The sequence below is a fragment of the Sapajus apella genome, unplaced genomic scaffold (assembly GCF_009761245.1).
Source record: "Sapajus apella isolate SASKATOON/1434 unplaced genomic scaffold, GSC_monkey_1.0 scaffold86, whole genome shotgun sequence".
NCBI lineage: Eukaryota > Metazoa > Chordata > Mammalia > Primates > Cebidae > Sapajus > Sapajus apella.
This window is the reverse complement of record NW_022437026.1, coordinates 4,606,589-4,627,852: the sequence shown is the minus strand read 5'-3', so window position 1 is coordinate 4,627,852 and position 21,264 is coordinate 4,606,589. Positions and strand designations below refer to the sequence as shown.

Here is a 21,264-nt window from a genome sequence, read left to right as displayed (position 1 = left end):
GAGAGATCTGCTGTGAGTCTGATGGGCTTCCCTTTATGGGTAACCTGACCTTTCTCTCTGGCTGCCCTCAGTATTTTCTCTTTCATTTCAACCCTGGTGAATCTGGCGATTATGTGCCTTGAGGTTGGTCTTCTTGAGGAATATCTTTGTGGTGTTCTCTGTATTACCTGGAGTTGAATATTGTCCTGCCTTGCTAGGTTGGGAAAGTTTTCCTGAATAATATCCTGAAGCGTATTTTCCAGCTTGGATTGATTCTCTTCGTCACATTCAGGTACACCTATCAAACGTAGATTAGGTCTTTTCACATAGTCCCATATTTCTTGGAGACTTTGCTCGTTCTTTTTTATCCTTTTTTCTCTAATCTTGTCTTTTTGTTTTATTTCATGAAGTTGGTCTTTGACCTCTGATATCTTTTCTTCTGCTTGATCAATTCGGCTGTTAAAACTTGTGCATAGTTCGCGAAGTTCTCGTGTTGTGTTTTTCAGCTCCATTAATTCACTTATATTCCTCTCTAAATTGTGTGTTATTTTTAACATTTCGTCAAACCTTTTTTCAAAGTTCTTAGTTTCTTTGCATTGGGTTAGAACAAGTTCTTTTAATTCCCAGAAGTTTCTTATCATCCACCTTTTGAAGCCTGCTTCTGTTAATGGAACATACTTGTTCTCCATCAGGCCTTGTTCCGTTGCTGATGAGGAACTGTGATCCCCTGTAGAGGGAGAGGCGTTCTGAGTTTGGGTATTCTCAGCCTTCTTAGGCTGTTTTCTTCCCTTCTTTATTGATTTATCCATCTGTGGTCTTTATAATTACCGTCTTTATAGTTGGGTTTCTGAATGGACGTCCAACTTGTTGATTCCCGGCACTAGAATCTGAGCAACCCACTGCGCCGGCCAAAACAGCGGCGTTAAGATTGATGGTGCTTTTCTGAGTCTGCACCAAGAACCGCCGCTCCAAGGCAGCGGCAAAACCGCCTTACCGGCCTCAAGAGTCGCACTGGCGACACGTGGGGCTCCTCCACTGGGAATCTCCTGGTGCATGAGCAACAAAAATTGATCTGAAAGTGTGGCGTCCTCTCGTTCTCTGCTCTTTCAGTGGGAGCTACGATCCCGAGCTGCTAGTGATCAGCCATCTTGGATCTCTCTCTCCCTATTTTAGTTTTTAAGAAGCAGGTCTTGCTATACTGTCCAGGCTGGTCTCAAACTCCTGGACTCAGCAGTTCTCCTGCCTCGGCTCCAAGTTGCTGGGCTTACAGGTGTGAGCCAGTGGAACTGTTCAGCTGCATTGTCTTGATGTGCTTATAGAATACCTCCTGCTTCCCCAGGATCCAGTTTGCTCCCTCCCTGTCTCTCCCAACTTGCCCTCACTCCATCGCGTCTACCGATCCCCTTGTTCCAGCCCTGGTCCTCTTCTCCTCTCCCAGCCCCCGGGGCCAGGACTGTATGTTATTATCAGAAATTGGTGAGCGCACATCCTCTTGTCCTCACTGGAGAGCTGCTCCCAGTGGAAAGGCTGAGTCCCAACCTCCGGCATAGCTGTGGCTGGATAGCCCAGGCTGCGAGCCCTGGGCTGGGGCCAGGAGGGGTAGAGGTCACCTTCAGCCTTCCGACAGTGACATCTTGTTACAGGAATGGCTTGTAGCTCCCAACTCCACATCCTCGCTTGTTTGCACACACAGGCCAGGCAGCTGCACCTCTGCGCTGCCTCCAGTCGCTGGTTAATTGCCAGAAAATAATTCGCCCTGAGGTCATTGCCGCTTAAACAGCTGGCTTCATCTTTTCCTGTTTGGCTGGTCGTTCTGGGCTCTCTGACCCTCCCTTCACCTGCTTCTGTGACCCTCTCACACACAGCCGGCTGGATAGCCTTCAGGCTGGGCTCTTCTCCCTGCAGCTTAACTTGGCAAAGTTGTGATCCTCCTGCTGTGCTGATGCCACACTGTTCTGAGAACAGGCTAGCCCCTCCACCCCATCGCGACCTGCCTGGATGCCACACTGTTCTGAGAACAGGCTAGCCCCTCCACCCCGTCGCGACCTGCCTGGATGCCACACTGTTCTGAGAACAGGCTAGCCCCTCCACCCCGTCGCGACCTGCCTGGATGGCACACTGTTCTGAGAACAGGCTAGCCCCTCCATCCCGTCGCGACCTGCCTGGATGCCACACTGTTCTGAGAATAGGCTAGCCCCTCCACCCCGTCGCGAACTGCCTGGATGCCACACTGTTCTGAGAACAGGCTAGCCCCTCCACCCATCAGGCTCTCTCTTGCAGGAAGCTTTGCAAACACTGTCTCTCTCTAATCATTGAGGGTGGCCGGAGAGACAAAGAGGAATGCTTCCACAAAGCTCCCTTCTTCGTGGCAGAATCAGTCCAATGGAGAAATTCTGAAATTCCGGTTTTACGAAGTTCTTCAAACTTACCTCAAGGATGGCACCCGCTGAGGCTCAGTTGCCCTGCCTCTCATGCCTCAGTGTATCTGCCCCAGAAACCCTTGTCTGGGGCTCAGCTTGCCCCCACGTGGCATAAGTCTCTCCAAAGACTCCATTTCTTGTTAGTCATCTTAATGTCACCATGAGAAATATCTGCAAAGCCTCTCATTAAAGAAAGTATTGGTTTGATTCAGAAAATGCTATGCTGTTCCAACTTCACTTTTGATCTATGGTTTTAGAAAGTATCCAACTTTGCTTCTAGTTTCAGCTGTTCTGTTAAAGAATTAATGAAAAAAAAACCCACTATGCTACAGGGAGGGAGTGGGAATTAACGTGTGGGTCCTGTTCTGTGCTTAACACACTGGTTCCCTCTGCATTTTGAGCCTGAAATGGGATCGTTCTTCTGGAAGGCAGATGCTAGAAGAGCTTTCCTTGGGATTCTCATTACCCATTTCCATCAAACCAGACCATTCGCTTCTAGAAGGACCATGCATGCCTGTAATCCCAGCACTTTGGGAGGCCAAGGTGGATGGATCACGAGGTCAAGAGACCGAGACCATCCTGGCCAACATGGTGAAACTCCACTTCTACTAAAAAAATACAAAAATTAGCTGGGCGTGGTGGCACATGCCTGTAGTCCCGGCTACTCGGAGGCTGAGGCAGAAGAATTGCTTGAACCCAGCAGGCAGAGGTTGTAGTGAGCTGAGATCGCGTCACTGCACTCCAGCCTAGAGCCTGGCGACAGAGTGAGGCTCTATCTCCAAAAAAAAAAAAGAAGGACCATCCCTGAGTCTGTAAGGGACAGACCAGTCACAAAAACAAGAGTGGAGCTGGAGGTGGACTGGAGTTCACTGGGCAGGTTCAGTTCACACCCTGGCACACAGGGCCTGTGAAGGCAGAACAAGGTACAGGTGAGAGCCAGGAGGGCAAGCAGGGATCCAAGGGTGCACAGCGCCAGGGAGCAAGACAAGCAGAGAGGCCTGGAGCCAGAAGGATGTTCCAAAACAAGGATGCTAGCAATGAGCTCACAGGTCATGGGTCAGAAGCTTCTGGCCCAAGGCTTTGCAGAGGCCATGCCTGAGCTGAATGTTGGTGGTGGAGCAGCCAATAACGGAACACAGATGGAGCCAAGGTGGGGAATTCCAGGCAGAAGGAACAGCCAGAGAGAGAACAAAGGGAGGGAGGCTGGAGGCTTTGCTGTGCGAAGCTCTGTGCACACTCAGGGAATGCTTCACAGGCTGCAGAGATAGTGACTAGCTTCTGAGATCAGAGCAGGCTGGGCTAAGAAAAGTGAAGAGTGGAGGGGTAGACCCGCATTAGAGCCCATGGCCGTGAACCCAGGACAAGCCACGGGGGTGGAGGAGCAGGCAGGAGATGCTCCACTACTGCTGGCAAGGAGGAGGGCAGCCTGCAGGGGGTGCTGCCTGGAGCATCACTGGCCTACCCCATCTGCGGGCGAGGACACTGAAGCTCAGCCCACAAGGCCACCATGGATGGCCCTAAAGGTTGTGTCCTATACAAGGGGAACACAGAAGGCTGGCGCCCTGGACAGTTGGCAAGGGGCTGAGTGAAGGGCAGTGAGGGATGCTCGTGTGCCTGGGGTTCCCCTTTTTTTCTCCACCTACACCCACTCATTCCTCACCTCTCCTGACACCCTGTCCCTTGGGGGAGCACCTAACACCCCTGCATCCACCTGAACCATACCAGCCCTAAAGTGCTGAATCCCCACTAAGTCAGCCCAGTGCTCACCCATCCATCCCTCCGCACAGCTGCCGTTTAGTGGGGAAAGTATCATGTAGCAGGTCTGCGCACAGGCTCGGCAGCCAGAATTCCTGGGTTCCATGCCTCACCCGGCCATGGATTTGCTGTGTGACCTCAGGCAAGCTACCTAGCTTCTCCACGCACGTGTCCTCATCTAGAAAATGAGGCTGACGCTCATGCCCACGTGGCAATGTGATGAGTAATGCTAGTACTCATCTCTGAGGGTGGATGGGAGAGATCACGCAATGTGCCTGCAAGGGGGCTGGCAACTGGGAGCACTCATACATGTTGGCTGTCACCGTCAGGGTGCACCACTGTGTGCCAGCCTCTGCTCCATGCTCCTGGGCTGCTCCCATGAACAAGGCATCGACTCTGCCAAGGAAGGGTGCTTTTTTTTTCTTTTGAAAAAAGAAAGGGATGCTTTCTGCTGCTCCCACTCTGGAAACACTGCATGCCCTTCTGTTAGTCTACTAGGTTTGAGAAGCAAGGCCAGCGTACCCTGAGTTGGGGTAATGCCTCCTAAGCCATTGGCAGAACTTCTGGGGGTCCCTGAAAAGAATTCTGGGCTCTGCTGGTGCAGCATGGGCCCTCCTTGGTGTGGTGAGCTAGGAGAAGGAGGACAGCACGGGGCCAGTGATATTAACTGTGTGGAAATAGAACTCCTCCGAATTACAGGGCACCTAAGAATTTCTTACTGACTTTTGTTTAATAATTCAAAAAACAACATCAAATCAAACTTAAAGGAGGCTAAAGCTGTCTCTGGAGGCTTCATGCTTCCTAGAGCCAACCTCTTACAGAATCGTGGCAGCAAACCACCCGCCTCTCCAGCTCACTAAGGAAGCCGGAGGACTCCACAGCTGCTTCAGAAAACAGACTGTCCCCAGAGAACACTTCGAGATCTTGGGACCAGAAAGGATGTACCTGGACTCCTGGAATTCCCTCTCCAGCCTTCAGGTCACGTGGGGATGTGAGCTGAAGCAGTACGGGCTTCCCTCAGCCTTCCTGTGTCCAGGTGAGCAGCCTCCTGCTGCAGAGCTGCTCTCCCCGGCAGGCGCAAAGCACAAGGCTGCGCATGCTTCTGTTCCTGTTCTCTTCCTGGCTCCTCAAGAGGTAGGTGACATTCCTCAGATCTTCTGTTTGTGCTTCCTGTAGTGTACAGGGGCACAAAAGCAAAGCAAGTCCCAGCATCAGCCTGAGAACCTACCAATGTGTGACCCAGGGTTTCTCAACCTCAGCACTACCGACATTTGCAGCCTGATCATTCTTTGCTGTGGGGGACTGCCCTGTACGCTGTAGGGTGCTCAGCAGCATCCCTGGCCTCTACCCAGTGGTAGAACTCCTTCCCCCAGTAACGACAACAGCAAAAGTCCAATGCTGCCCGAGGACCAAATCCACCCGAGTTGAGAACCACTGGTATAAATGTAACTAAGGTAACTGCTCTGTGGTACTCTCAGATCAGAAAAAGACAAAACTCCTTCCACAACACAGGACTGGCTTGCTCCCGCCTCTTCCTGCTGTCTTCCAGGTGTGCTTTGTAAGAAAGTGCACAACCACATCTTCATCAGGGACATTCACTAAGCACGCCTCTAGGTCCAGCACCACACCAGGCACTGTGGAGGAGCCAGGGGAAACTGAAGGTGCGGTCCCCAGAAGCTCACAGTCATTCCATGGGGGACAGTGGTAACACCCAAAACAGAAGCGACTGATCCAGGGCAGTGGGGAAAGTTGCATCATTCATCTAGTGAAGACCTACACAGGAATCGAGGGGTCATGCAGCAGGCAGGGGGAAGGCACAGAGGAAAGAAGGGGCAAAGCAGTCAGGAGACAGCAGATGACACGCTGCAGGCATCCGATGGCAGGGAGAAGCCATCACTGCCACCTGGCGTGGCTTAGTAGAGCCATGACTGAGCTGAGCTGGGTATTGAAGGACAGGGAGTCAGCGGCCTTCTGAGCAGCGGAGACAGGGAGAGCAAAGGCCTGAAGGCTGGATGCCTGGCCTACATGAAGGGAGCTTCATACAGTAACACAAGGGCTGCTTTTCTGCTTTGGAGACAGCCCGTGTGTGCCGCAGAAGCTCCGAGATGAGTGTGACCGAGATGAGTGTGATGCACGGAGGGAGCCAGGAAACGCTGGGTGAATGCAGGATAGCGGGGCAAAGATGGGTTTGTTGGCATCTGTGGCGTTATAAGGCTAAAGCCCACAGCCCGGCCCACTGCCCAGGAGCCCTAGCCAGCCTTAGGGCGGGATCCAGAGGAGTCAGACTCTTGGCCTGCTTCCTGGGGCTGTCACAGCAGGAGGCGTGACTCAAGGCCTCCCCCGCTCAGGTGAGTCACATACCTGCAGCTCCCCCACTGTTGAAGCTGCTGCCTGGAGCCAGTGCCTGGGGCCACCCAGCCTCAATCCCTCAAAGCCCCAGGCAGGCCCCTCAATCCCCTCCCGGGTATCTTTACACACTGGAGCCCCTCACTCAGGAGGCTGTCCCCCCACCCCTCACCCCTGCCCAGCACTCAGCTCCCCCACTCCTCAAACCTCCAGCAGGTCAGTAGCCTGTGTGATGCCTCTGATCCAGCCTTTGCAGCACTGGCAGTGCTAACTTAGCCTGCCATTAAACTGAGCGGTGAGGTTGTGTCTCTCCCTTTCCATCCTCCCTGTCCCCCACCCTGTCTTGCATGGCAACCAGGGCAGGGACGCTCTTCAGGACTGTCCTGGGCCTGACACTAGCCCATGGTGGTAACAGAAGGAAGGTGGTGAGATGCCAGGATGCAGCCCTCCCAGCTGCCAGCAGCCTGGGTCTTTGTGTCCAGTTATAGATGCTCCATCACCTCTTCCTCTCATGCTCTGAGGGGCACTGGGAGCGGCTGGCATCACTGCCTCTGGGTTCTGGGCAGCAGGAGGGAGCCGGCCTGAGCACCACAGTGGGGCAGGTGGGGAGGGCAATCCCGAGCCAGCAGGAAGGGCGCCTGCCCTTCAGGGAGATGGGGCTCATTAAAGGAAACTGAACATTGAAAAAAAAAAGAGAACAACAGCAAAAGGTAGCCTTGCTGTTGGGCCAAGGCTCTTTCCCCATACAAAGAAACGTTCCCTCTCCTTGTGTTCCCTGCTCCTTGCCGAATAGTGCAGCTGACTAGATAAAACCCATGGGCCTCTCCACTGGCCTTGACTCTAAAACTGCCAGCAGCCTCCGGTCCATCCTGAGGAGACCCCCAGCCCCAGCTGTCTCCCTCCAGCCCACACTACTTTCCCTGCTGGGTGTGTCAGGTGTCACCCACAGCCTGGGCCTTCCCTGAGCCCAGCCATCCCAGTGCTATGGGCCACTGCCCTGCTGTGGCCAGATGGGTGGGCAGTCCCCGGGGGCAGCTAGGGGAGAGGTGCTCATGAGTGGGGCTGAGCTATCCCTGGGCAGTGCCAATTTCCATCAGTAGTCCTTCCCTCTCTTGTCTCCTCCTTTCTGCTCTTCACTTGTTCCTGCCCAGTGCTCCTCGGCTGCCAGTACTTACCCGGCTTCATCCCCCTCTCCCTGTCCCCTCCAGCCTAAGTGGGCCTGATACGAATTTCAGACCTGTTGGCTGCTGCAAGAACACACCAGGATCAGGGTCGAGGAGAAGCCTCCCGGACGGAGGAAAGCCAGGCGGGAGTGAGGAGGGTCCCACCTTCCCTGCGTGTGTGCATGGCCAGGAAGCCAGGCAGCAGCTGCAGCAGGGCCATAAAGCCAGAAGGGCAGCCCCAAGCCTGGAGGTGGCCAGGCAGCAGTGAGGGGAACTGCGAATCCCTGCAGGGCCATGCAGGACAGAAAATGGGCACAGCGCTGGAAAAGGACACAGAATCACCTTTCTCATCTCTGCCTTAGCTTCTTCCTGAGCCTTGGTTGCTGCTGCCCAGCCTGGCCCCTGCACCCTAGCCATGTAGGCACGTTCTGCTCCCTGAACACAAATGCCCCATGCCTTCCTCAGGCTCCAGCCTTTGTGCCTGCTCTCCCCTCTGCCTGGAATGCACTTCCCTCCTTCTTCACCTGGCAAATGCCTGTTCGTCCTTAGAGACGCCCCCCAGGTGACACTGCCTCCAGGAAGCCTTCTCATTTCTAGGGCTTAACCCATAGTTACACTGATAGCACAGCACGGTAATCACACGTTGTCCCCCACCAATTACTAACTTTGAGGACAAAAGTTGTCTTACGCTACTTGGCACCTGGCATACAGCAGGTATTTATACATATCGGATGGGTGGGTGGATTACTGAATTGCCAGCAGTCCAGTGAGGAAAAGGATGAGTGGGGAACTCGCTTCCATCAGCTGGCAAGGCTGGGACGTCCAGAGCTGCCGGTGAGAGAAGGAGGATGGCACAGGTGATGGGGGTCCCTGGCAGCTATCTCTACCACCCCCACCACTTTGGAGAAACATGGTCACGGGAGTGTCCTGATTCCTGGTGGTGACCCTCTTCTCTCCTTGCTCCTAGTATTTCTGCCTGTCGCTTATCATCTGGTTGAGCTGGTGGCAGGAGTCCTGGCCCATGTGTATTACCAGAGGGCGAGTGAACGTTTCCTCCTCCTCCATTCTCTGTCCATGCCCCGATGAGGCAATGTGGGGGGACCCCCGATGAAGCAATGCAGGGGGATAACAATGTGGGGGATGCATTGTGATGAGGGAAGCCGAGGTAGGCACAGGGGTGGCCCCGTTTCCCGCCCTGGCAATCGTCCACACATGCGGATCCCAGCTGCTGGTCCCAGCTCCGGCAATTCCCAGATTCCACTGATACTGCTGTCTTTCACATGGGAGTTGGGGAGGGGGGTTCCCATGGGAAGTTACGTCATCCCTCTTCCCTTTCAAGAATGGTCTAGAGGATGAATCTATCTGTCAGAGACATCCAAGAAGAAAGGCCTGGGCCAGGATCCCACGGAAGACTGTGAAGTCAGGATCAGGTCTTGCCTGCCTGGATTGGACAGGGACGCAGTGACCAGTCCCATCAGCTCCCACCCTGCTGCCCTCTGAATCGAGAGTTTGAGGTCATGACCAGGGTAACATTCAGCTGGTAGAGACAGCACAACCTTGCTGGTTGTTTAAGCCAGTGCTGGAATGGTGCTCACAGGGTAACAATTGTAAGTATTTTGAATATCACCTCTTAATGGAAATTGAGATCAGCAGACATTTCACAGTTTCTGGTGTCTAGCCGCACCCCTGCCTCCTGCCAGCTCTGGCTGCCACCCTTTACCCGAGCCACCACCTGGCATCACACCTGCGCATCGGCCCTGCGCATCACACCTGCACCCTGACTCAGGGCCCAGCTGCTGTAACTTCCTCTCCATGGCCTTCTGCTGCCCTGTCTCCCAGTGACGGTCTTCACACCGTCCAGAGACCACAGTGCTCTAGAGTTAGCTGGGAAGCCTGGGAGCAGGCCTGGGTGCTGGGCAGGGGTGGCGTGGTCCCGCTGATGCCATCTTCACCACTGCTCAGCTGAGTGATGAACAGAAGCAGCGCTTGAGCTGGACTCTGACCGAGAACTACAGGTAGGCTGGAGCCACACAGATCCCCGCCTCCGTAGACCAGCTGTAGCAGGAGGTACACTGTGCCCTATGCCCTTGAAGGCCAAAAAGACACAGGTTCAAATCCTGACTCTCGTCTTTCCTGTCTGTGTGACCCTGGGCAAGTTACTTACCCTCTCTGAGCTTCAGTTGTCACATCCCTAAAATGAAGTGTCTTTGGGGTGTGTGAGCATTAAATTTGGTCACATCTGTAAAGTCTCCACCACCGTGAGAAGTGTCTGCTGAAGCCTGATTCCTTTCCCTCCTTCTCCCTGACTCCCTCCTCCAAGCCCACCCCTGCTGCCTTCCCGTTCTGGGTCCTGGTGGGCAGGAAGCTGGCAGTGCCAGGAGAACTCCATCTTCTGCCAGGATCTGGGCCAGGCGGCCTCTCTCAGGGCTTCTATCTGGGACTGCCTTCCTTCTTCCCTAGGGAGCAGGGAGCTGAGTTCCCATAAGAGGGAGCGGTACCGGGCAGGGGTATTTCAGTGAAGCCACCAAGAGAACGCCCCAGTTGTGAGCCAGCAGGCAGAGCGCTGAGGGACAGAAAGGTGGTCTCCTTTCCAAGAAGAGACGCGGCAGATCTCTCCAGCGAGGCCCACCATCCTGCCAGACATAGGGGGCGGGCAGAGGACCTCAGAGCTGTGCTGTCCAATACGGCAGCCACCACCCACATGTGGCTATTTACAGTTAAATTAAACAAAATCCAGTTCCTTGCTCACACCAACCACATTCCAGGCACTCAGGAGCCCCAGATGGTGAGTGAACGCCGAGCGGGGCAGCACAGATGCAGGACGCTGCCTCCATTGTGTTCCAGATCCCGATGGGTTAGTGTCGGAAAATCCGAGGCTGCTCTACCCGCCTGCTCTGGTCCTCCTCTCTCTGCCACCCCACTCCCCACCCCCACCCCCTGGGCCCGGGGCCTTGGTCTTGGACCGGGGAACGTCAGGTAAGTAGAGGACGTAGACGTCATGAGCTGGGAGATCCAGGGGCTTCATGGCTCAGCAGGGAAGGCCCCACCCCATCTCCCCAAAACTCAGGCCCAGCTCCCAGTTGGCGGAGGGGTCTCTCGCCTGAAATAGTGGCCTGGGGCACACGTGTATACACAGGTGCACACCCACACACACACTCATACCCCACAGGCTTAGCCCAGGATGGGGACGTGCAGCACACACTGCTGGGCAGCCCTGTGCAAGACTAAGTGTGCGCTCGCTGGGCTGCGCCCGTGAGGACCTGCGCGAGACAAGAATAGGACAGAATCCCCGCCCTCGGCCTCTCTCAGAAAGCCAGACACACAGCAGGCAACGTGCAGGCAGCGTGAGGCTGGGGCACCCTCAGAATAGAGAGCAGGGGAGGTGGGGAGGGCTCTGAGGGGTGTGGGCAGGGTTTGCTTAGGTGGAGAGGGTGGGAGTGGCATGAGGAAAGGTGCAGCTGAGAGCAAAGGCCGCGTCACCCGATGGAGACCTACGGGGCACCAGTGCACACGAACACGGGCCCTCACACCGGCCGGCAACAGTTAGAACCCCAGCCTACATCTACAGTGGGAGACTGAGCCCTGAGAAAGCAGTGGCTGCAGAGCCAGGTGGTCCTCCAGCAGCACCCCGTGGATGTAAATGACACGGTCACACCACCCGTATCCACACAAGTATGATCATAGAAGTTCTCTCATTAACTGTGGATGCTGCGCCAGGCTCTCTTCTAAATCGTGTCTTTCAGTCCTCACAACCACCCAGGGTGCAGGTGCTTTTGCTGGCCCCATTTTACACGCAAGGGGCCCAGCAGCCGTGCAGCACCAGCACACACAGCCAGAGACACAGGGATGGGCAAGGCCGTGTGCCTCCTCGTCCTCACCTTGCCAGTCCCTGCCCGGTCGGCTGCCGTTATGTTCAGCCTGGATGCCTGGCACCCACGTCCAGCGCTGTGGAGGACTAACCCCTTCCTTCTTTGGGGCTCAGGCACAAGTTTCCACTGTCTACTTCACTACAGTAAACGCGACTCTACTTCAGGGCAGGGCGGGTGCCTGACTCATGTTCGTTCACCCCAGGCACGTGGCAAACCTAGCACACCAGCTAGCTGAACTAACGAACCAACACAGCTCCGCCCACCCCACCCCCACTCCCACACCACAGACAGCCTCCCAGCTGCTGTATTCTGTGGTGGCCTGTGTAGGGACTTGAAATCTCAGTGCCCTGACTCAGAAGGGCAGGAAGTGACCCGAGTCCGCTGTCTTTGAATTGCTTCATATCTTGGCAGGCACTTCCCTGCCCTGGATTGGAGCAGCCGACCCCAGTCCTCACTCAGCACTCACACCTACCCCTCTGGCCAACACTGGCCTGCCTGCACCATGGACTCTGGGACACCCTTTGTACCCCTGCCGGTCTGGGGCTCTGTGGTTTCACCTGGGAGCCTCTGGCGAAGCTGGTCCCTGTCCCTGTGTCCTGCCTCCTGGATGGCCAGGGTCCCCTTGCCCCTTGTGGCTTGTCACCATCCTGTGTTCTGCCATGCAGCAGTGCACAGCCCCACTCTCTGGGGACCCTCCCCCCCATCCATCTTGCCCACCTCGTAGACCTAGCCTATCCCCAGGACATCCAGCATCACCTCCTTAAAGAAACTGGAGGGCTGCAAAAGGTAGCAGATAGGTGTCCTGCTGGCAGTGCTGGCCCCCACCAGCTCTCAGCTCACACAGGGGAAGGGAGAGATCACAGGGAGAGCAAAGAGAGGTTGGCTGAGTATTTGAATCCTGTGTCCTCGGCCCTGGAACCCCACACAGGCTTCTCGCCTCCAGCCTCTGCCTCCCCCTGCAGTTCGAGTGCTGTGGAAGCAACAGCTCAGCGACCGGCAGCACAGTGCGTACCTGCTGTGGTGGGAGCCGAGAGACCCCAGTGCCTGATGGCTGCTGCAAGGTGGTGGTGGCACTCCGCAGCCAGCCGGCCCACCCTCCAACATCTGCAAGGGGGAGGTGAGTGCACAAGTGCAAGCTGGGGACAAGGAGAGGGCCCCAGCCTGGCTCTAGGAGCCCGCAAAGGGTCGGGTCAGACAGATGAGTGTGGAAAAAGCAGAGCACACATGCTCCTTGGCTGTAAGTCCACGGTGCCAGGCCTTCAGAGGCTATACAAAGCCCTGGGACAAGCAGCTCCTACCGGAAGAGTCTAGGGCACTATGGCATGTCCCTGGGGCCACTTACGAAACCTGTGAGCCATTCAAGGCCAGGTCCAGCCCGTGAGTCCTCTGGTCCACTCTCTGCCTCTGCCACATACAGAGGGACGGCCAGCCCTTCCTCCCCACCCCTGCCTGCTCCTGGGCCAAAGCCATGTCATCTGCCCCTCCCTTCCAGGGAGGCTGCCTCACCAAGCTACCCGCTACTCATGGGGGCGGTGGGCGTCGGGGTGGCCTGCCTGTAGGTGAGTTGCAGTTGGGGGTTTAGGAGGGAGGTATGTCGGAGGGCTCTGAGCCCCTCTCCAGTAGCCAAGATCTCCAGTAACTGGGCTGAAATAACTGGCCCTTGGCATGTCCGTGCCCTGCCCTGCTCTCTTCTCTCCCCTTCCCTTTGCAACTAAGGCTGAACGCCACACTCAGTCTGTCTCCCAGAGAACATGAAGGAAGGTGCCTGAGGGTCAACATGAACTCCTAAGGACCAGGGGCGTGGGAGGAGTGTGGTTGTGGGCTGGGGTACATGCGTTCACCTCTAGCGGGTGCATGTGGGGGTGAGTGTGCCGGCCTGCCGTGGTGTGTGGGGGTCCATGGGGGTTGGCGTGCTCCTGGGTCTGTGTGGTTGGGGTGGTGTGTGCACGATGTGTGTTTAGGATGCTTGTGCATGTGTGAGTGTGTCTGTATCTGTACTCATTCCTTTGTGTGTGTGTGTGTGTGTGTGTGTGTGTGTGTATACCATCAGCCCTCCATATCCATGGGTTCTATATCCTTGAATTCAAGCAACCATGGATCAAAAATACTCAAAAAAATGGATACACTGAACATCCTTGTCATTACCCCCTAAACAATAAGCATAACAACTATTTACATGGCATGCGGGTTAGGTATTACAAGTAATCTAGGGATGGTTTAAAGAACACGGGAGGATGTGAAGAGGTTATATGCAAATGCTGCACCCTTTTATATCAGAGACTTGAGCATCAGTGGATTTTGGAATCTAGAACAACTCTGTGTGTGTGTGTGTATGTGTGTGTGTGTGTATGCATGTGTGTGTGTGTGTGTGTGTATGTGTGTGTGTGTGTGTGTATGTGTATGTGTGTGTATGTGTGTGAGCACACACATTCCCCTTACATATGCAGCGCTCTCCCTGAGGATGGGCAAGGGCATTGGCTCCTGTTTCTCCCCTTCCACCCAGTCAGTCCCCCAGCTGCCACCCAGGAAGTAAAGGTCTAGAATCTGCAGAGGTGAGAGCCCTTCAGGTGTGGGCTGTTCTTCTAGAAGGAGCACAGCAGCCCTGCTGTCCTGCCCAGCCCTTCCCCATCCAGGGCTGTGAGCACCGGCTAGGGAAGAGGAAGAGTCGTGCTTAGGCCCCAGAAGACCCAAGTCCAGTCCTGGCTCTGCTCCTGTGTGACCTGGAGCTACTTAACTTCCCTGTCACTCAACCCTTCATCTGCAAAATGTGCATAATTTCTTCAACCTCCCAAGGTCTAAATAAGAATGAGGTGATGCCTGTGACCCACTTGCAGCGCCCGACACACAGGAAAGCCTGCTAAGCCTTTATCTAGATGTCTGTAGACTTCAGAGGATTTCCGATACTTCCGCTCATTGTGTCCACACAACAACTGAGACCCAGGCAAGACAAGGAGTAGTGTTCTCCTCACTCTACAGATCAGAAAGTTGAGACCCAGGGAGGCATCTTACCAGGGTCTCACCCCCCTGAACTGGCACCCAGGTCTCCTGGCATTGGCCCTTCGCTTTGTCGAACTCCCTACCCTGGCACAGAGGTCTTGGGAAAGAGAAGCAGGGGATGGTGCCTTTGGCTGGCTTGGAGAACCTTCCAACACAGCGTCCGTTCAGATGATGGGGCCAGCTACCCACATCATCTTTGGGCCTGGAGGGGCCAGTGGCAGCCTAACACACTCGGAGGAGGGTCCTTAGCCTTTGTAGGGACACTCATCTTGATTCTGCCACCTGCAAGTTGTGTGACCTAGGGCCAGTTATTTCATCTCTGAGCCTCAGTCACTGGTTTGCGAAATGGGGCTGACAAGACCTCATCTGGTGGCCGGGGTGGGAATTAGCAACACACATGTAAATACTTGGCTCATTGCTGAGCAGATAGCAGATGTCGACACGTGACACCATCATTTATATCATCTCTGCAAGGGCACGCTGTCTCTCAAAAAAAAAGCCCCAGGTGCTCCCTGGCCAGACCAGCCTGCTCCCCTTCATCCTCACTCACCTGCAGGGCCAGGGAGCCCAGGAGGCGTTAGCATCGCCCCTCTGCTGCACCTCCCCAGGGCAGGTCTTCTGTCCTACGTGCTGAACCCCAGAGGAGCCACCACTGGGAGCTGGGGCAGGGCTGCTCTGTGCCGCTGCACCAGGCTCAGCTGACGTTTCCAGAAACCTGTGACTCCCCTGAAGAGGGGGCCTGCTCTGTATGGACGCTGACCAAGCCTGCGTCACTCTATTTCTTCCTGACCTCTCCGGCCCCGAGAGCCCATAGCAGCTGCAGACGAGGGCAGTGAGGCGGAGGGCAGGCAGTGGGCCTGCAGATGCCCTGAGCCTAAGGTCCAGGTGGATGGAGCTGCTGTGTAAGTCTGATGCAGAGGAAGCCAGATCGTTGGGCAGCGGACACTTCCCCCCATCCCCAGTTCACAACCCCCACCATGCTGTCTCTGTTCCTCCATGGTCACCGTGGAATGGCTTCTGGTGGCATTCAACCCCTTGCGCTGTTTTCTCTCGGTGGTCCACTGAGCCAGCCCAGCAGCTGCCAAGCCTCGAGTTAGAGCTCCCTCTGGCTGCCAATGCTGGGCACTACACTGCCCAAGTCCCAGGTGGGCCAAAGGGCTGGTGGCCATCCTCGCCAGCAGGCAGACACCAGGCACCTACCTCCTCCACATACCCAGCCTGGTACTTAGAAGACCGGTAGACTTGAGCTACCCTTAGGGTTTCCAACAGTTTCAAAACTGTCTAGCTCATCTTTCAGGAAACTTCCAAGATTAACGTTCTGATTTTTCAGTAAGGTTCTCACCTCTGTGATCAATTGCCTTGAGATCAATGTCCTGCACCATCCTGGAGTGTTAACTCCAGGTGGCTTGTGAACGACCAGATGGTTTGTGAACACTGAAAACTGAGCAGAATTTCAGCCAGGTGTTTGGCAACACGTCGTTTGCTGCCTTGTGGACATGTGGACCAGGCTCTTATATGCTTAGGGGAAATCACAGCTGGCTGGAGGACCACACTGCAGAGGGAAATGAGAGGGCTAACGTCGGCCCGGAGAAAGGTTCCAGGAGCGGCTGTGGCCTTCAGACTGAGACCTGTCGCTCCACGTTTTCCCTGGTGATGGCTGAAACCCAGGAAGCATGCTGATCAACCCTGATAATTGTTGCCACATCTGCAGAAATGGCTGATCTGCGGAGTGACAAAGCCAGCATTGAAAAAACAGCCTCGTGGATGGGAAGAGCGTGCTGAAACAAAGGGTAAAACGTTTTAGCAGAGTGAAAGTCCTTACATTTAAGCTTTGTCTTCTTTTGCATTTAAGCCCATCACAGAGCGGGGGCACCTACCCAAGTTAGACAATAGGGTGCTGCCCACGGAGATATGGCCTGGAACTTCATTGACAGAAATCATGGACAGAGCCAGGGTGTGGGAGGTGCCAGCTCAGGCCACCTTCTAGGTGGGATCAGGCCTCCACAGAGTCACCTGCACATTGAGATCACCTGGCAAGCTTTAAAACCACCCCAGACCTAGGCCACACCCCAGCACAACGCAATAAAATGGTCTGGGGCATCGATGTTTGTAAAGCTCTCCAGTGATTCCACTGTGCCACCAGGTCCTGCGTGTGGCAAGGGGCACATGGAACCTGGAAGTCAGATATGGCAGAGGTCAGGAGATGGGGTGCAGACAGCATCCGCACCGTCTTGGAATGCCCAAGGCAGTCGTTTATGGGGGTGCAGGGGAGTTTTCCTGAGGTTCCAGAGAATGGAACAGGAACAGTAGGTGGAATTTACAAGGAGGCATGTTCTAGAAGTTTTTAACAATTAGAATTGTTCCACAGCGGCCCTTACAGAGTATTAAGCCCTCCGTGGCTGCTTGCTGGGGCAGAGGCTGGGGGCCAGCAGGGAGGCTGTAGGGAGGATTCCCTGCACTTGGTAGGCAGAGGCCCCTCCACACTGAGGTTTCGCATTCTGGGTGGCATGCACCTGTCCTCTCCGCTGGCTCCCCCAAGCTGCTCACCCACCCCAGTCGTGGAACACCACACTTAAGGCAGTTTCAGACCTGGACAGGACCACCAGCGTCCGGATCATAGACTCTTACACCGCAGACGGCCTTACACACCATCTGAGCCCACCCCACTGTGGCCCTGGCTGCATGTTAGAATCAGGTTTTGAAAATACTCACGTGTGTTTTCATTGCTCAGGCCCCATTGCCACAGATTTCTTGCTCAGGCGCTCTGGGCTGAGGCCTGTGCTTGGGTATTTTTAAGCCCCCAGGTGGATCGAGTGTGCATTTGGGGTTGAAAACCCCTGGACCCATCTGATTCATATACATCTGAGGACACCCACTGCAGAGCCACCACTGAAGGTCACACAGCTGCTGTGGCAGAGCCTCCAATCCCTGGGGTTAGGAAAGCAAACACCGGAGTCCCTAGCCAGTCATGGAGGTCAGGGAAGACTTCCTGGAGGAAATGATATAGATTAAGCCCAGAAGGATCTTGACAGGAAGTGACATGAGAGGGGAAAGAGCCTGGGTGAGGGAATAGTATGTGCAAAGCTTGGCTGGCAGGGGCAGTGGGGGGCTTTATCCTGAGGGCCCTGGGGAGCCACTGCCCGGCCTCTCAAAAAACGGGGATGCTGGAACGACTAGGTGCTATGCTCTTGGTTCCCATCATTTAAGTTTTTAAAGAATCTCACTGAGGAAGCCCTTGGGCCGATGTATAGATGGGATGTATTCCTATTGGTGGGGGAGGATTGGAGGCTCAGAGGGGGATGTAACTATACCCAAGCTCACACAGCCCATTGCTCCAAGCCCCAAATGGAACATAGCCCACCACCACTCTGACATGCAGGTGCTGGAGCCAGCAGACAGGGTGGGGCCGGGCTCTGGGGCCCAGCTGCGTGGTGCCCCGTGCTCTCTTTCAGTGGCTACCTGGGTGTGGCACTCGGCCACATGTGGGACATTTTTAACAGGGAAGCCGTCAAGCCTTCAGCTTCTTGGGGGGTTTCTGAGTCAGCACCTGGCTGTCATCAGAAAACACGAAGGAAAGGCCAGGGAGGTTCCAGGAAGTCATGCCAAAGTGATTGCTTGGTTTCCCTTTTCATGACCTGCGGATCCCAATCTTGACTGTCTTGTGAGTTTTCTGTGCTTGAAATGTTTCCATCTTTCAGTGTGAGCATGTCAAGATCACTTGAGGCCAGTTCGTGACCAGCCTGGCCAACATGGTGAAACCCTGTCTACTAAAAATACAAAAATTAGCCAGGCATGGGGGTAGGTGTCTGTAGTCCCTGCTACATGGGAGGCTGAGGCAGGAGGATCACTTGAACCCAGGAGGCAGAGGTTGCAGCGAGCTGAGATCATGCCACTGCACTCCAGGCTGGGTGAACAGAACAAGACTCCTTCTAAAAAAAAAAAAAAACAGTCATAGCAGCCCAGCTCCACTACCCTGTCACAGGCAGCATCCTGGGACTCTCCACCTGGGGGCCTGCGGAGGAGGCTGAGGGGCATGTACTCTGTGTCCACTTTGCAGCAGAGCCTCTGTGCGCCAGGTCCTGTGCCCTATGCTGGAGCCTCATCGCAGGCAGGGTGCCGTCCCCTCTCCCAGAGAGCTTCCACTCAGGGGAAGGGGACAGACAAGACCATGGCAGCAGCCACAGTACAGTCCCAGGTGCTGTGTTAGCATGACTTCCTAGAACCTCCCTGGCCTTTCCTTCGTGTTTTCTGATGACAGCCAGGTGCTGACTCAGAAACCCCCCAAGAAGCTGAAGGCTTGACGGCTTCCCTGTTAAAAATGTCCCACATGTGGCCGAGTGCCACACCCAGGTAGCCACTGAAAGAGAGCACGGGGCACCACGCAGCTGGGCCCCAGAGCCCGGCCCCACCCTGTCTGCTGGCTCCAGCACCTGCAGGGAAGTTGTCCGCTCTTGTCTCTGCTCGCCCCCTGCCGGCTGCCTGGAGCCATCCACGCTGCCTTCTCCGTGTCTTCTGTCAGGAGGGAGACGCAGATGCTTACTCAGGGATCTGGTGGGTCAGTATCCTGTGCCTTCCTTGTGATTCAGGGTGGGTGTGTGTGTGTGTGCACACACATTGACGAGAGCATCTTGTACCCCTCTGCATGATTCCAGGTGGGGGTGTGCGCGTGTGTGTGCATGTGGACACACACTGATGAGAATCTGACCCACACACCCCCACCCTTACTGGACCTCTCCAGGGAGCGCCTTGGGAACACACATCTCATGCAGAAGTATGTCTGCTGAGAGCCTAGCTCCTCCTGCCCGCCCCCCGCATGAGATGTACACTGTGGGAGACGTGGACATTGCTGACAGCACAAATCTGGGCTGGTCCAACGGCTCCCTTCTGGCCTCCCCCTTAGCACAAATCAGAAAGATCCAGAAAGCGCACAGGAAAATCAACGCATAAGGTGGGGACAGGGAAGAGGGTGCACTACATGACACTTGCGTGGGTGGAAGGGCTGTGACAGCCACTTGCTTAACCTAGTGGGAGACGAAATAACTTCCTAAGCCACCTTTCAGCTGTGACCCAGAGGCCCCGCAGATGATTAACATCACTCTCAGCACCGAGTCTGCGAGCTGAAGACAGTGGTCACACTCCCTGCTGTCCTCCAGGTTGGGAGGGATGGAGAGGAGAGGAGGGGAAGAGGCTACCTCCTTCACTAGCTTTGCAGAGATACAAGTGCATACAGCCCACACACACCTCCACCAACCTGTCCGCTGCATCCAGGTTCACAAGGCAAGGTCAGGACAGCCACAGCTGCTGGAAATATTGGGGAAAGTCGGGGTGTTGTTTCTATACTTAAGGGAATCCACCTTCACCCCAGGTGTCATCGGGCAGTCACGGGCTAGAGCAGCCCAGTGCCCCTCTCCTGCAGACCCAAAGGCATGTCATCATCATTACCAGGATCATGGTGACATTACCCCAATGCATGCTTGGATGGGAGAGAGGAGAGGAAGAGGAAGAAGAAGGCAGGGTGGGCCCATGAAGAGCCAGGTGGGAGAATGAAGGTCCTCTGTGTTTTAGAAATGGGAAGTGAGACGGGGCGGAGAGCGACCTTCCCAAGCCTGCGCGTGCTTCGGGCAGGATGCTCCAGCTTCTTCTTGTTCAGCTCCTGGTTGCCGACAGAGGGGCTGGCAGGCAGGACTCCCGGAGCTGGGCTTGGCGCTGCGTTCTGTGCTCGTTGTCAGAGCTGGTGGCAGCTCTAGGGCCTCCTCCCAGAGTCTCCATTTCCCCCATGGCTCTTGCACACATCAGAGCATCCACAACGGACCTGAGTTTTGTTCTGGAGTCTGAGGGCAGCAAACCACAGGCAGTGTCCCAGAGAAAAAGGCTGCTTCAGACAGCTCTGATGAGGGGGCAGAAATACTCACTCGGGATCTCATTAAATCGGGCCATCTCTGGAGAAGCCCTAGGACCACAGACCCACAGCATTGACTAGAAGCTTATTAAGAACGAAAACTCTTAGATCCCCACCCAGGCCTGCAGAATTGTAATAAGAGGGTCCCCGGGTGGTTTATGCCATCAAACTGTGCAAAGCCCTGCTCTTGGACAATTCTCGGAGTGCGGTTCCCCACACACACGGGCATCACCTGGGAGCTTGTTAGAAGTGTGGAACCTCAGGCCCCACCCCAAACTGAGCAGGAAGCTGCCCTTTGTCCAGGCCCCAGGGGACTCACGTGTGCACTGGGCGTGAGCAGCACTGCTCCAGGGCCCTGAGGGCTGACAGCCTCAGGGGCTTCTGATCTCTCTTTGCTCCTCTGCCCTCTCCACCTGGCAGACCTGCGGGACGGTTCTCACCTGCTGCTTATACTGAGGCTCTAACGACATTTTTACACATGATCAACTTCATCCCTTTCCAACTGCCCATCAGGAGAGGTGCCACATCCCAGCCCTGCAGCATTAGCACCAGCTCCACGAGGGTCACAGATGCCCCCTCCTCTGTGTCCAGCCCCTGCAAAGGCACCAAGTGCCTTAGACCACAGCTCCCCACGTAGTCAGAGACCCTCAGCCACCTCCTCTCCATTTCTGAGCCCTCACAGCCAGAGCTTGGGCAGGATAAAGACCCTCATCAGGCACGGGGGCACCAGGGACTACAGGAGAGTAACAGATGGGCCCCTCCCAGCTCCTGAACCTGGGACAAAGGGCTGAAAACCCGGGTCCCCTGGGATGCCTCAGGATCCCCACCAGTGCTCA

General features: G+C 55.4%; 1 long non-coding RNA gene across 1 annotated transcript in view; it reads left to right on the top strand.

Moving 5' to 3' along the window:
- LOC116534227 overlaps positions 1-10,491 on the top strand; it is a 66,340-nt gene extending 55,849 nt beyond the window's left edge. The window contains exons 2-3 of the long non-coding RNA XR_004261635.1: positions 6,230-6,311; positions 8,631-10,491. This is a non-coding gene — a long non-coding RNA (uncharacterized LOC116534227). The remainder of the gene's footprint in view (positions 1-6,229; positions 6,312-8,630) is intronic.
- Positions 10,492-21,264: the final 10,773 nt, after the last annotated feature.